The 13006-nt window shown below is 31.1% G+C and overlaps 1 protein-coding gene across 3 annotated transcripts in view; it reads left to right on the forward strand.

The window, feature by feature from the left end:
• Fas1 (fasciclin 1 Fas1 domain-containing) overlaps positions 1-13006 on the forward strand; it is a 690358-nt gene that overhangs the window by 389290 nt on the left and 288062 nt on the right. The gene's annotated exons all lie outside the window — the stretch shown is intronic.

Raw genomic sequence — 13006 nt, forward strand, 5'->3', positions numbered from 1 at the left:
GTTTCGAGCATTAAATAAAATTATTATTAACAAATTATTTTCAGTATCATATCAAAGATCAAATAAAGTTCACAGACAGTTTTTAAGAGTAAGAGATTTTATGTTTTCTCGCCCATAGTATATTGATTACAGTAGTATTATTCGTCTATGTTAATGTGAATACAATACACACATAGAAAATGTATCGAAGTCCTATCTGTATGAATATTTCACATTAATCATCCCCAACGTACATTTTTTGCGATACGAATAATTCTATTAAATGCGTATTCTGTATTTGGTCAGTGATATATTGATAATATAAATCCTGAAGTAACTTGAATTATTATCAGACATAATTCACCTTCTCATAGAATCAAACAGTTATTTCATTTCTTATTAGAGATAAGTCTATTTGAATACAAATTTGTTTGATTAAATTCGAAACCGGAAATTATAAATTACCCAACGAAAATTCCTATTGATTGTACCAACTTGTGAATTATATGCAAATTTTTCACCTGTCATGAATTTATTTTCTGAAGTGGTAAAAGTTTCAATTTAAATAAAGAAAAAAAATTGTTACGTTACTGAAAAAAACCTGAATTGAAATCAATTATTGAATTCGAAATTGTGTGATTTAAATTCATTTTCATTAATAAAGTAATTTATTCAGGTATTCAAATATGGCATTTTGTGAATGTCGTGTTACTTTTAATTTTAAGAAAAAAATAAACAATTTTGTTTAGTTAATAAGAAATGAAAATATACTTTCATAATAATTTGTTTGATCGATCATATTTAATGTAAAAAATTATCGAATGTGACTCTTTCCAAATTTTGCGAACTTTAATATTATTTTGTTGTAAACATTACATTCCATATTTCTGTTCTTCAAAGACACACACTGCATTTGAACAGTAAAAAATAATATTTGTAGGTATTTATTGGTTAGATTACTTTGAGTGACCCGTTAGGGATTATAAACATACAACATCGTATTTCAATGAAAACAAAACGTATTTGATTTTCATTCAGTCTAATGTTTTCCCTTAACCAGAATAGAACGTACACATTTTCCTTGTAATTATATTAATTAATTTATTAATTTCATCGTTCTTAAATAATCTATTTAATAAGTTCTACATATTTGATTTTATTAATTTATTCAGAACACAAAAATGCTAGAAATAATTATTAATTCTTAATGGTCACGTTTCATCAGACTAATATACCTAGCATACTGGAATGTTTAAGACTCTAGCTACTGAAAATATTTTTTGCAAAGAAGCTACTAACTAGTTTAACTTAAAAAAAATTATAAATAATCCCTGAAAGTTTGTTTCAATATATTTAACAGCTGATTATACTAAATTTAAACGCTGAATATTAAAAAAATTCAAAAATGCAAAGAAATTTAAAAAATGACGGTTTTTTCAGAAAAATTCAAATTTTTTTTCAATCTTAATATAAAGGGCTAAAATTTTAGTTGAACACTCTTGAAACATAACAGTTTAAGGAAAAATAGTTTTCGCGATAAAAATAGTATAAAAGTAAAATATAAAATATCAGATAAAGTATTACAAAATTGCCTTTATAGTTTGGCAATAGAATATTGTGCAAAACATTGTCCAATCATTATAACAAACTGTGTAAACAAATTTCAGTCCACATTTCTCAAATTGCATTGCAATATCTATCGAATCAATTTACTTTGCTTCTTGTTAATTTCGAATGCAATCGACCGAAATTGCGATTATGCAAATGATGGACAACTGTTAATTGCGCCACAAAATTGAGATAATTTAGTTAGAATATAGTTAGAGTAATCAGTAGTGAATTGCAGAATGCAGTGCCTCACAATTTGACTCTTCTGTTATCTGCATAACAATTAACGTTACTCGTATATCCGCTACGATTGCTATCCTGTTAAATAAATATAACTAAAAAATTTCCTCTATATGTATATTTAGACAAAATATAGTAGAAAATTGATAGATAATGAAAATTTGAAATTTCTATATTTTTAAATTTATGAAATTATAAGTCTATAAATTGTAAAAGGGTAAAATTGTCTAGATTTCAAAATTCCGAAATATTAAAATTTCTAACTTTCAAATTTTCAATTTTTCTGATGTTTGAATAACGATAGTTACAAATCCTGAATTTCAAGTTAAAGATTTGCAAATTCCAAGTTTGCAAATACAATATCTGATAGATAATAATTAAAAATTGTCAGAGTAAAAATTTTCCAAATTTTGGAATTCAAAAATTTCCAAATTACTAAGAAATCAAATTTGGAAAGTTACATTATTCCTAGTTCCCGAATTTCCATATTTTCAAATTCCGAAAATCTTAAATTCCTATATTACCAAATTTTTATATTCTTAAATTTCCAAATTTTCAAAATTTCTGGTTTTCAAATTCTTAGATTTCTAAATTTCTAAATTCTCAAGTTCTCAAGTTCCCAAATTCTGAAATTTCCAAATTTCCAAATTCTCAAGTTTCCAAGTTTCCAATTCCCAAATTTCCAAATTCTCAAGTTCCCAAATTCCCAAATTCCCAAATTCCCAAATTCCCAAATTCCCAAATTCCCAAATTTCCAAATTTCCAAGTTTCCAAATTCCCAAATTCCCAAATTCCCAAATTCCTAAATTTCCAAGTTTCTAAGTTCCCTAATTTTCAAATTTCCAAATTCTCAAATTCCCAACCCCCCAAACTTCCACATTTCTAAATACCCAAATTCTCAAATTCTCAACCTCTCAAATTTCCAAATTTCTATATCCCCAAATTCTCAAATTTCCAACCTACCAAACTTCCAAATTTCTAAATCCCCAAATTCTCAAATTACCAACATCCCAAATTTTTAAATTTCCAAACTCGCAAATCTCCAAATCCTAAAATTCTCAAATTCCCAACTTCCCAAACTCTCAAAATCCTAAATCTCCAAATCCCTAAATTTTCCAAATTCCCAAAAACCTCATTCCAAAATATCAACTTTTCCTCACATAATTATTCTCTTTACCGTTATTTATCAGATGCATACCACCCCATTTATTCAATAATAAACACTAAAAAAATCATTTCCTCAAAACGTCAGGTCAACAAAAGCAGTTAAAGTCAGAACTCTGATTTCGAATAAAAAGCGAAATAAATAAAATTAAATAAATCGAAAAGCGTGGCTGGATCACATTGACCCGCGCACAATAGAGGGGTCATAATACACCGTGTATGTCGCGCGAATTTTATTCTCTCGTTTGAATGTTTTATCCGGGCATTCAGGCTGAATCGAGCTGAATCGAGATCGGTATTAATCGAATGATCGATTCGTAACCAAACAGCCGTCTGGTTGCCTATACACGTTAACAATTTACTCAATTAATAATTCATTCAGCAGCCACGACACCAACCGTCCTATATTTGCCCGATTGCCGCGAACAAAGACAGGTAATGAAAACGAAACCGCGCGAAAATGACAGAAAATGTTTGCTTTCAGTTATAACGAGTCGGCTGAACTTTATTCGATTAAATTCAGATGACGGTAGTGCCCTTATGAAAGTAGTCAGATTAATTTTTAAACGCGTTTATTTCGCCGTGACGTATCTGAAACTTTTTGTAGGCGCCCATTCGCGTCATCCTCGTTGGCGGATTTAATCTCGCGAGCAGTAAAATGCAATGAATTTTGCTGAAATGCTTCGTAAAACCTTCCATAAATCTATTATGTAAATTATTGCTGGCGATAAATTATCGTTAAGGAAAATGGATAAAGAGAGAAATGTACCTAATACTGGTGCTGTTTTTTATCATGTTAATTGGCACAGTTTTCTGTTTGGAAATTTTCAAATTTTCAAGCATCCGAGTTCTCAGATTAGCAAATTTACATTTCTCCAAATTTTTTATTATTCAAATTACTAATTTTTCAAATTTTCAAATAACCTTAATTCTGACTTTTAGAATCTTTAAGTCCTCAAATATCTAAAGAACTGAATTTCCAGTTCTCCACATTCTCAAATATCAGTTTCCTCTCAAACTTTCAAAAATTGTAAATAACCAATTCCCTGAAATTTTCCAAAATTTTTTTTCAACATTTCCAAATTTCCAAATTTCCAAATTTCAAAATTTCAAAATTTCAAAATTGTCAAATTTCCAAACCCCAATTCCCCAAACATCAAAAGTGCAATAACGAAATTTTCAAATCTCAAAGTTTCAAAATTTGAAAATTAAACATAAATATCTAGAGGATTGAAAAAGTCTAAGAACTTCTCTGTTATATTACCATTTTCCCATAACAAGCCTAACGTGTTCGTTTTCAGAATAATCGATAAAGTAATTTTCTGACAATCAGCTATTTCGTGCTGAAAACATTTACGAAAAGTTTACATACCTAGTTATCGTGAGCAAAGTTTAAACTTCAACTTTTATGTTCCCTTTATTTCATCAAATTATAGTATAAAAACAGTTAAATTACCTGTATGTTTCCTACGTTGATACACGTAGTCACAAAAGAGGAATTATTCGTTCCATTAGTCATTCAGTTTCAGCTTTTCATCTGTTAGAGGCTCTCATTGTCTCAAGCACAAGAGCTCTCGACAGTTTCATTTGTTTGCCTCCTTCTTTTATAGTAGTTAAGGTGTTAATTGATTATATGAAAGTGCAGCAAAAGTACTTTTCATTGTTCTTAGTATTGAATTAATAATATCTATATCCTAACTACAGAATGCTTTCTATCTGGATTTTTCAAATAAATTTAGTGTGATACTATAGTTCCTGGCCATCGAATTAGAACCATGTAAGTTTTTTTATGGCTATATGTTGTTATATATGGAAAATTGTCTTAGGTCATACAAAATTATTAGTAAATACGTTGGTATATCGTACAGGTCCTACATTGATTGATGTTTTGCCGAACGTAGAAAAGGAGAGAAAAGAAAAATAACACAGTCTCCGTTTGCGTATATCGTAAAGGTACTACATTTCGAGCGAAGGAGACCGAACGTAAACAAACAGTGACCTACTAGAAGGACACCCTAATGCAAGAATAAAACTTTTTTATTTTCGACTTTTTTTTTTAAATTTTTTCCATCGTATTTGTAATATTTTGCTCATTAAAATGAGACCAAATACGATATACTTCAGGACATATTTACTTGTAATTTCAAGTGTTACGCATACATCGATGACTTTACTCTAATAAAATATGTATTGCAAGTAAATAAAACTCAAATTACGTCATGTTTGGTCTCATTTTAGTCAGGAAAATGTCACGAATATGATGGAGAAAGTTATATAAAAAAATGGATGAAAAAAAAAAATTAGCAATGCTCAAGTATTGCAAACAATCAAACAGACTTTTGATCTTTGCCGACTGCCACGGCCACAGTGTCACAGACTTCTTCCCTCGCTATCCTCCTCTGCGTTAGAAACTTTTATTGTCAATCAAACCAGTAAATATAGTCCAAATTATATCGTGTTTGGTCTCATTTTAATCGGAAAAATGTCAAGAATTAATTAGTAAAAGTTTGATAACGAAAGAGTCAAAAATAAAAAAGTTTTATATTTGCATTGGTATTGGCTCACGAATACACTAAGCCCCGGATCACGTTATATTTCCCGACGAGCGAACCTCGGGCGTCTCGAGGGATCTTCCCCCAGTGGTGGAGATAACATTTTTGCTTAGGTATATCGTAAAGGACATTTTTGCGTATATAGAATGAACACTGTATATACATAACTAATAACTAATTGGTTTATCTCCTATTTAACAATAGTGAAGAATTTAATATTATTCTTAACTTCTTAATTTTATACAATTTAAATTTACTTTGTTATTCAATTTAACTTTCACCTAATAGCTTTATGTTATACCGACGCAGTATCAATACGCTTGTTCACGATCACGATCGACCGCCATTTTCGAAGCTATCGCTCTCGCGTCTGAGCGCGCGAAATTCTCGCGCTGTGATTCCATGTCCATGTTTTTCCTTAATAATTCAAAAATGAAGCTTCAAACCCCATTTTTGTAAAAGGAAATCTTGTTCATAATGATATCCTCTACCATCCCTTTCAGGGAATAACACTAATTACGAGACACCCAGTATATATACATACACTACCATCCATAAGTATCCAGACACCCGCGAAATATGCATTCGTGTTGCATGAAAGTTATTCAAGTATCTGCAACAATAACTAAAATCGATTTTGTTTTCTGCGAAGGTCAGAATACTGGAACGTTTTTCCATTGATAATTCTCGTTTGAAACTCATATCTCGATGGAAAAGAAGCTACAAACGAACTAAACCGAAACTGTCGAGTGCGTAGCGTTACCTCCATTCTTATCGACATTCAGGGAACCTAAACATCTACCAACAGTTTACAAACACTTGAAACATATCGAAGAACCCTCTAAATACGTTCTGCACCATAGAAATGAAACATAGTAAAAATTAAAATTTTTTTTAGAATCGAAAGCGTTTCATTAGATTCACAAATTGGACTTTGTACTTCTGGACATGAATTTTACTTTCACACTTTCATTGTATAATTTGTACTTAAAAATTAATTCTATTACGTTATGACACCTCAAAGAAGATAATAATAATTATTACAAATGATATGATAACCCTAAATACCTTTCGTACAAAGTTTCACTATATTTTATATAGCGATACCAAATGTCCGGTTACTTATGGACGGTAGTGTATATATGTATATAGCAATCTGTTACTATGGGGATAATAAATCGTGTGGGTGATGAGAGGTTAAGGGCCGTGCAAGCATCTATGTTTGGTTCTAGTATCGATAGCGCATGAGATATAATTTGGTGAATGTCATATATAGAATGTCTAGTGTCTACTGAAAAGACTAGTTTACAACTCTCCAACCACATTATCTGGGTTGAAAAGGATTACAGATATTTGGATAAATAATGAAGATACAAAGCATATGTTCGATGTATACGGAGCATGCCAGCTACAAGCTGTCTCCAAAGCAAAGGTGGAAATACAAGATATTAACATGTGTTAATAATGCTATGTACAATAGTAGTGTGTCGTGTTCATAGCTGATAAATTATATCACTATACTTTGAAGAGATCTTTTAATTTTACGGAAAACATTTAAAATGCTGAAAATTTATAGTGATCCTAATTCGATGGCCAGGGACTGTAGTACTGTGTGTAATTATTACCACAAATGGTTAATTAATTAATTAATTATGAGACAAATGTATTTGAAATTGGCGAAAATTCGAATATCTCTTGATATGTACGTATTTAAATTAATTACTGAATAATGACTGTAGGTTAACGGTTAATTTATTAGTTCAAATTAAGTTAAATTATCGGCTATTAGTTCGTATCGTTGAGGGAAATATTTTTTTATCGACAAATAATATGAAATATAATTATGAAATTGTTCGTTATTTTATCCGTCTTTTATTATGAATTTATTATATTATATATACATATTATTTATTGTTAATCATTTATATTTTCAAGCATATACATATAAGTTCTATACATATACGTAATTAATTACCAATATATAAATTAAATATACAAGGTGTTTAAAGAAAGATATGAATTTCTACATGAAATAATAACTAAAAAGTATAGAACAAAATTGGTGAAATCTCTACTGAAAAGTCTTCAAATCACAAATACATAAATTGCGAAATTTCTAGATAACAAACCTATAGCCTGCAGAATTTGTAGGTACCAAATTCTTAAGTTGAAAAATCTTTACATCCCAAATTGCTAGACCCCAAATTCCTAAATTGCAAAATTTTTAGATAACAAATCTCTAGGTTGCAAAATCTTTAGATCCCAAATTTCTAGATCCCAAATGCCTAAATTGCAAAATCTCTAGATCCCTAATCCTCAAATTAAAAAATCTCTAGATCTCAAATCTCTAGATTGCCAAATTCCTAGAGTGCAATATTCTACTATTGCTGAGTCTTTGAAAGTGCCTAGGAATGAGAGTCCTATCCTGGATCACGATATTTTCTATAAAGGAGGTAGATTTGCTTTTGACTGTACAACGAAAAGAATTCATGTTGAACGATAACGTGATTCGTATATTTATACATATAACAGATCGTATCATAACTGTATTCCGCTTACTATATTTTCAAAATCGATTTTCTTGACAATAGAACTTCGCACGATAAAAATTTATTCCATATTTTTGGCTTACTTTTGCAGAAGGAATTACCATTTTGACCGTATCCTGCATACATACATGTACATAGTTTACAGATAGATAAACTATGGCAAATAAAAACAATCTGCTTTTATTTGCGAATGTATTTATATGTTACATAGAAATGGAAAGAAGTGGAAAAGAAAGAATCGTATACATTATATCGCCATGAGCTATATCGTTATGCATTATATGAAGTCACATATTGTACTTAAAAATGTTCTTTTATTATATATCTATTGTTACGCATTGTATCGCAATAAGGTTATCATATTTTTATGAATTTTATCGTGAATTATTATTTTACTTCTCGTTATATGGCCATGTGTTATATAGTAAGAATCTTAGCTAATTTTACATTCAAATTCTTTTGGTGAGCATCGAACTTTGGGATTTTAGAATGTTGATAATCTACTAATTTTATACATTTGAAAATTCATAAACATGGAACAATAATATCAAAATTTATGAATTGAGAAACTTCAAGCTTTGCGAATTAAAAATATGAACATTTGAATATTCGGAATTAGAAAATTTTCAAATGCATTCAAGAAAATTTCATATATTTTAATCTAAATTTTGCATGCAGCACACCACGCGTTGATAGCTAATTCATATTTTAAGACGGAGGAGGAAAATTCTAATTTCTATGCAGTAACTTTAATGATTCCACATATTATTGCACAATCATCCTTTCCTTACTTTTCTATACAAGGTATCTTATAATTAGCGTAAGTCCCGAAAAGAGGTTGTAGAGAAGGTAATTCTGAACAACTTTCCCCTTTGCAAAAATGGGGTTTACAGCTTCGTTTTTGAATTACAAAGCAAAAACACGGACTGGTCAAAGCGCGAGAATTACGCGCGCTCAGGTGTGAGTGAGAGCTTCGATCTGAGCGGCTGAGCGCGAGCGTGAACAAGCGCCTTTGCGCCGGGACAGTCTAAACGTTCAATAAGTTGCCTTTATATCAGAACTCAGTTAAATAATGAACAGAGCAATTAAAAATAATAATCACTTGTTCATTTCTCGTGAATAAGTGATAAGTCAATTCAAATCAGTATTGTTCAAAAATAATCCTGTTCCAGTGAAACTGAAGATGATGTTCGCGTAATTTCCAAATAACGATACAAGGTTAAATTCTCTGTCTTATGTCTCCCTTGATATCCTACAACTTTTGTCTGAAATATATTTCTATATTTAACACTATTTTTACAAAGAAGTGTCAAAAGATACCTTTCAAATTTTAACTTAAAATTATTTCCTGAGTTGAATCATTTCTCCACAATTAATTTTTTCACTTTTTATACAATAGTTGTTAAATAAATTTAGCGGTATCATTTTGTTCTAGTTCATTGTAGATCTAAAAATGTGCATATGGTATACTTATTACTGCTATGAGGTGTTTTTGAACACCTTAAGGATTTCATGACAGTGCCTAATTTTAAACCATTTTGCAGCATCGTATTAATTATAAATAGATTAGAGAATCCCGATTTCAGTTGTAATGGAAAATATAGGAGTTGCGGAATAACATTGATATTCGCTTATTTCCCGCCATATTGTATTTTAGCGTGCACCGCTGCATTTATATCTTATAGATTGATGAATCAAGCTAGAATTTACAACCTGATTAAATAATCTCTAATAACAACACATCAATGTATGAATAAATATATTCCTCAAATTATCTACATTTAACTGATAATTTGAAATCCCATCGGTTTTGGCAATTATTTACATTCAAACGAAAAGATGTCAAAAGACACCTTTTGGTCGAAATAGTTATACGCAAACCGTAGAAATAGTGTTAAAACTGTTTCGGAAATATAAGGGACTTTAAAAAGACCCTGTATAGTGGCACGAAGGAAATAGCATCATATTCACACCGGATTTGAATAAAGAACGTAATGGCGACGTATCACTATTCGATCAGCAGATGATCGTGTATCGGATCGTCAGAAGAATATCGAAAACCCGTTAGACGACGATGTGCAATCTTACGTCCCCTGAATATTTCTTCTGTTTCCACGTTTTCGAGTTGCAGTCTCCAATGTTTGTTTTCTCATGGATATCGATTTATTCGAACTTCTACCGTTAACCAACTATTTCACCCGCGTCGTCTTACGATTATTGCCTTTCGATCCCTGTCCTACCTTTTCCATTTGTTACCAGAACAAGCCACACTGAAACTAGGAAATTGGCCCTTCCTACTCTGTGTTCCGGTGTTCCAGTTCGCCACCGAGTTTCGTTGTATGTTTATTAGTTTAAAAGAAAATCCGGACCACGTTGTACTTCCATTTCTGGTTCTCATTTCCGTTCTACGAACGACACGTGTTTCAGAGTTGGTTCACTTTTGCTTGCGAATACAACCAGTGTTCTTACTCGTTCACTGTAAGAGACGGAGGTTTGGAATAGTTTTGGAGTAGCATATTTTGTTCAGCGATGCTGAAATTTTATAATTCTCCGTGAAATTGTGAGATGTTTAAGATTTCTCAGAGCTTTGAATTAATCTTTCGTTGTGTTTTGCTGGGTATGCTGTGAACGTAAACATAGTTTCACTGTTTTACATATTTTCTGTTACTATTGTTTAAGTTTTTAATTGTTACTAACTGAGATTTTGAGATGTTGAATTCCTATTTCAATTTTGCTTATTTTATTTTATTGCTTCGGTATTTCTGAATTTTACATTTTATTTTCATTTCATTTTGTAATGTTATTTAATTTAATTTCAAAATTGACATGTCTCATTAATGCGAGTTAGATTTTTAGAATAGAGAAAGTTGCTTTAGACATCAGCGCCCCCAAGAGTGCTTGAAACGCGGCAAATTCAAATTGCTACAATTGAAGAACTCATTTTTATACAAAATTAATAGTTGCAAACTACTATAATTACATTTACTGATAAATTCGCAAAGAATGCGTATAACAATTTGAATTTATTGCATTAACTCATCAATAAAATCTATTATTATTTTCATATATTTTACTTTTAACAAATTACTTTTAACAAATCTGTTATTTCTCTAAATTCTTACTAAACTTACAAAATGTTGATGTAAATTCTTAAGTTGTAAATAAACATTTCTCTGCATTCATCATTAACCTTCCATTTACTTTCTAATATTTTAGTGTCAACTTTTTTTCCAAAAATAATCTACTAAATTATCATCACAAAGGAACTCATTTTCCGCAATACCTTTTATACTGTAAGATTCTCCATAACAAAAATTTATTGGATAGAATAATGCAGAGGATTATCTTAATACATGGCGGCAGTGAAGATGGATGAGGTCACAATAATGAGATCCATGAAACGATGAAACTCGTTCGCCATATCACGCCCGTTTCACGGACGATCGATTCATCGCCATTTAGACAGCCAACATGAATAGAAAACGACGTGAAAGCAAACGAGTAAAACCGAACGAGCAAACCGAAGATTTCTACCATGGTGTTCCACTACTGAACTTTCTGCCCGTTCTTCATTTTCAATTAGTTAGAAGGCTAATTAAGGCGAACCAAAGCGAGCGTAACTGCCAGTTCCATTGTTCTGTACGGAGTGTACTTGCTGAATGATCAAAGAAAATCGACACGAAAAATTTTGCTCAGTGGAAAGGAAGTTTACTTCGTCGAGTTTAATGGTGGAAATCAAATGAATAATTGCATATCTAGAAATATTAAATTTATTGTATTATAACTATAATTAGTTGCAAGGGTTTTTCTAATTACTATGTAGGTGCACCTTTAGAAATAACTTTTTTATGACTTTGAGGCTTGTTACATTGTATATCCTGAAATAAAAAATTTCAAATGCAACATTTTTAAAATCCAAAAGTTTCAAAATTCAATGTCACCAATGTTCAAACTTAAAACAGTTCAAAATTTCCAATGTTAACAAATTTTTACATTTTATTCTTTTACAGTTCTAAAGTTCTGTAACAAAGTAGCAAAATTTCAAACTTTCAAAGTTACAAAATTATAAAATTAAAGAACTATAAAATTCATCAAATTCATCAAATTCATCAAATTCATCAAATTCATCAAATTCATCAAATTCATCAAATTCATCAAATTCATCAAATTCATCAAGTTCCTCAAGTTCATCAAGTTCATCAAGTTCATCAAGTTCATCAAGTTCATCAAGTTCATCAAGTTCATCAAGTTCATCAAGTTCATCAAGTTCATCAAGTTTATCAAGTTTATCAAGTTCATCAAGTTCATCAAATTCATCAAATTACAAAATTACATATTTACAAATCCACAAATTAAAAGATTTACAAAATTAAATACTTTCCAAGTCCCGCAGTAACACCACGCAAAATTTAAAAAGCGTCCCGCTTTCCAAAAACAGTAATTTTTTGTGACCGACTCGCACCGCATGTTGGAAAAGAGAGTATGGTTGATTAAAAGACACAGCTTTCATCTGTCATTGCGAGAATTTATAAAAGATTCTGTAAGCGTAGGTTTATCCGAAAAAAAGAGAACTCTTGAGGTACACAGTCGGTCAGCAGAGGTTCGCATATGTATCAAGGCACATAGAGACGTAACCATGCAGCAAGGCAGGCATATGTGAGTGGCAGAGAGACAGGCTCGTTTACGAACCGATGCAATTACACACTGTCAGGCCTGGCGTTGTAAGCGGATTAGACGAACGAAATGTTTAATCGTCCGACGATCAAACGGAAGGATAATGACAATGGAAGCGGGAAACCTCGCAAACGCGAGATTTGCTCCCGGCGCGCGAGCCACCCTTTGTATTTCGCAGTGGGTGCATAATTAAATCTGCGCTGTATCATACAGAGTGATCCCAAAAACTGTGTCGAATTC

The sequence above is a fragment of the Megachile rotundata genome, chromosome 14 (assembly GCF_050947335.1).
Source record: "Megachile rotundata isolate GNS110a chromosome 14, iyMegRotu1, whole genome shotgun sequence".
NCBI classification, from domain to species: Eukaryota; Metazoa; Arthropoda; class Insecta; order Hymenoptera; family Megachilidae; genus Megachile; species Megachile rotundata.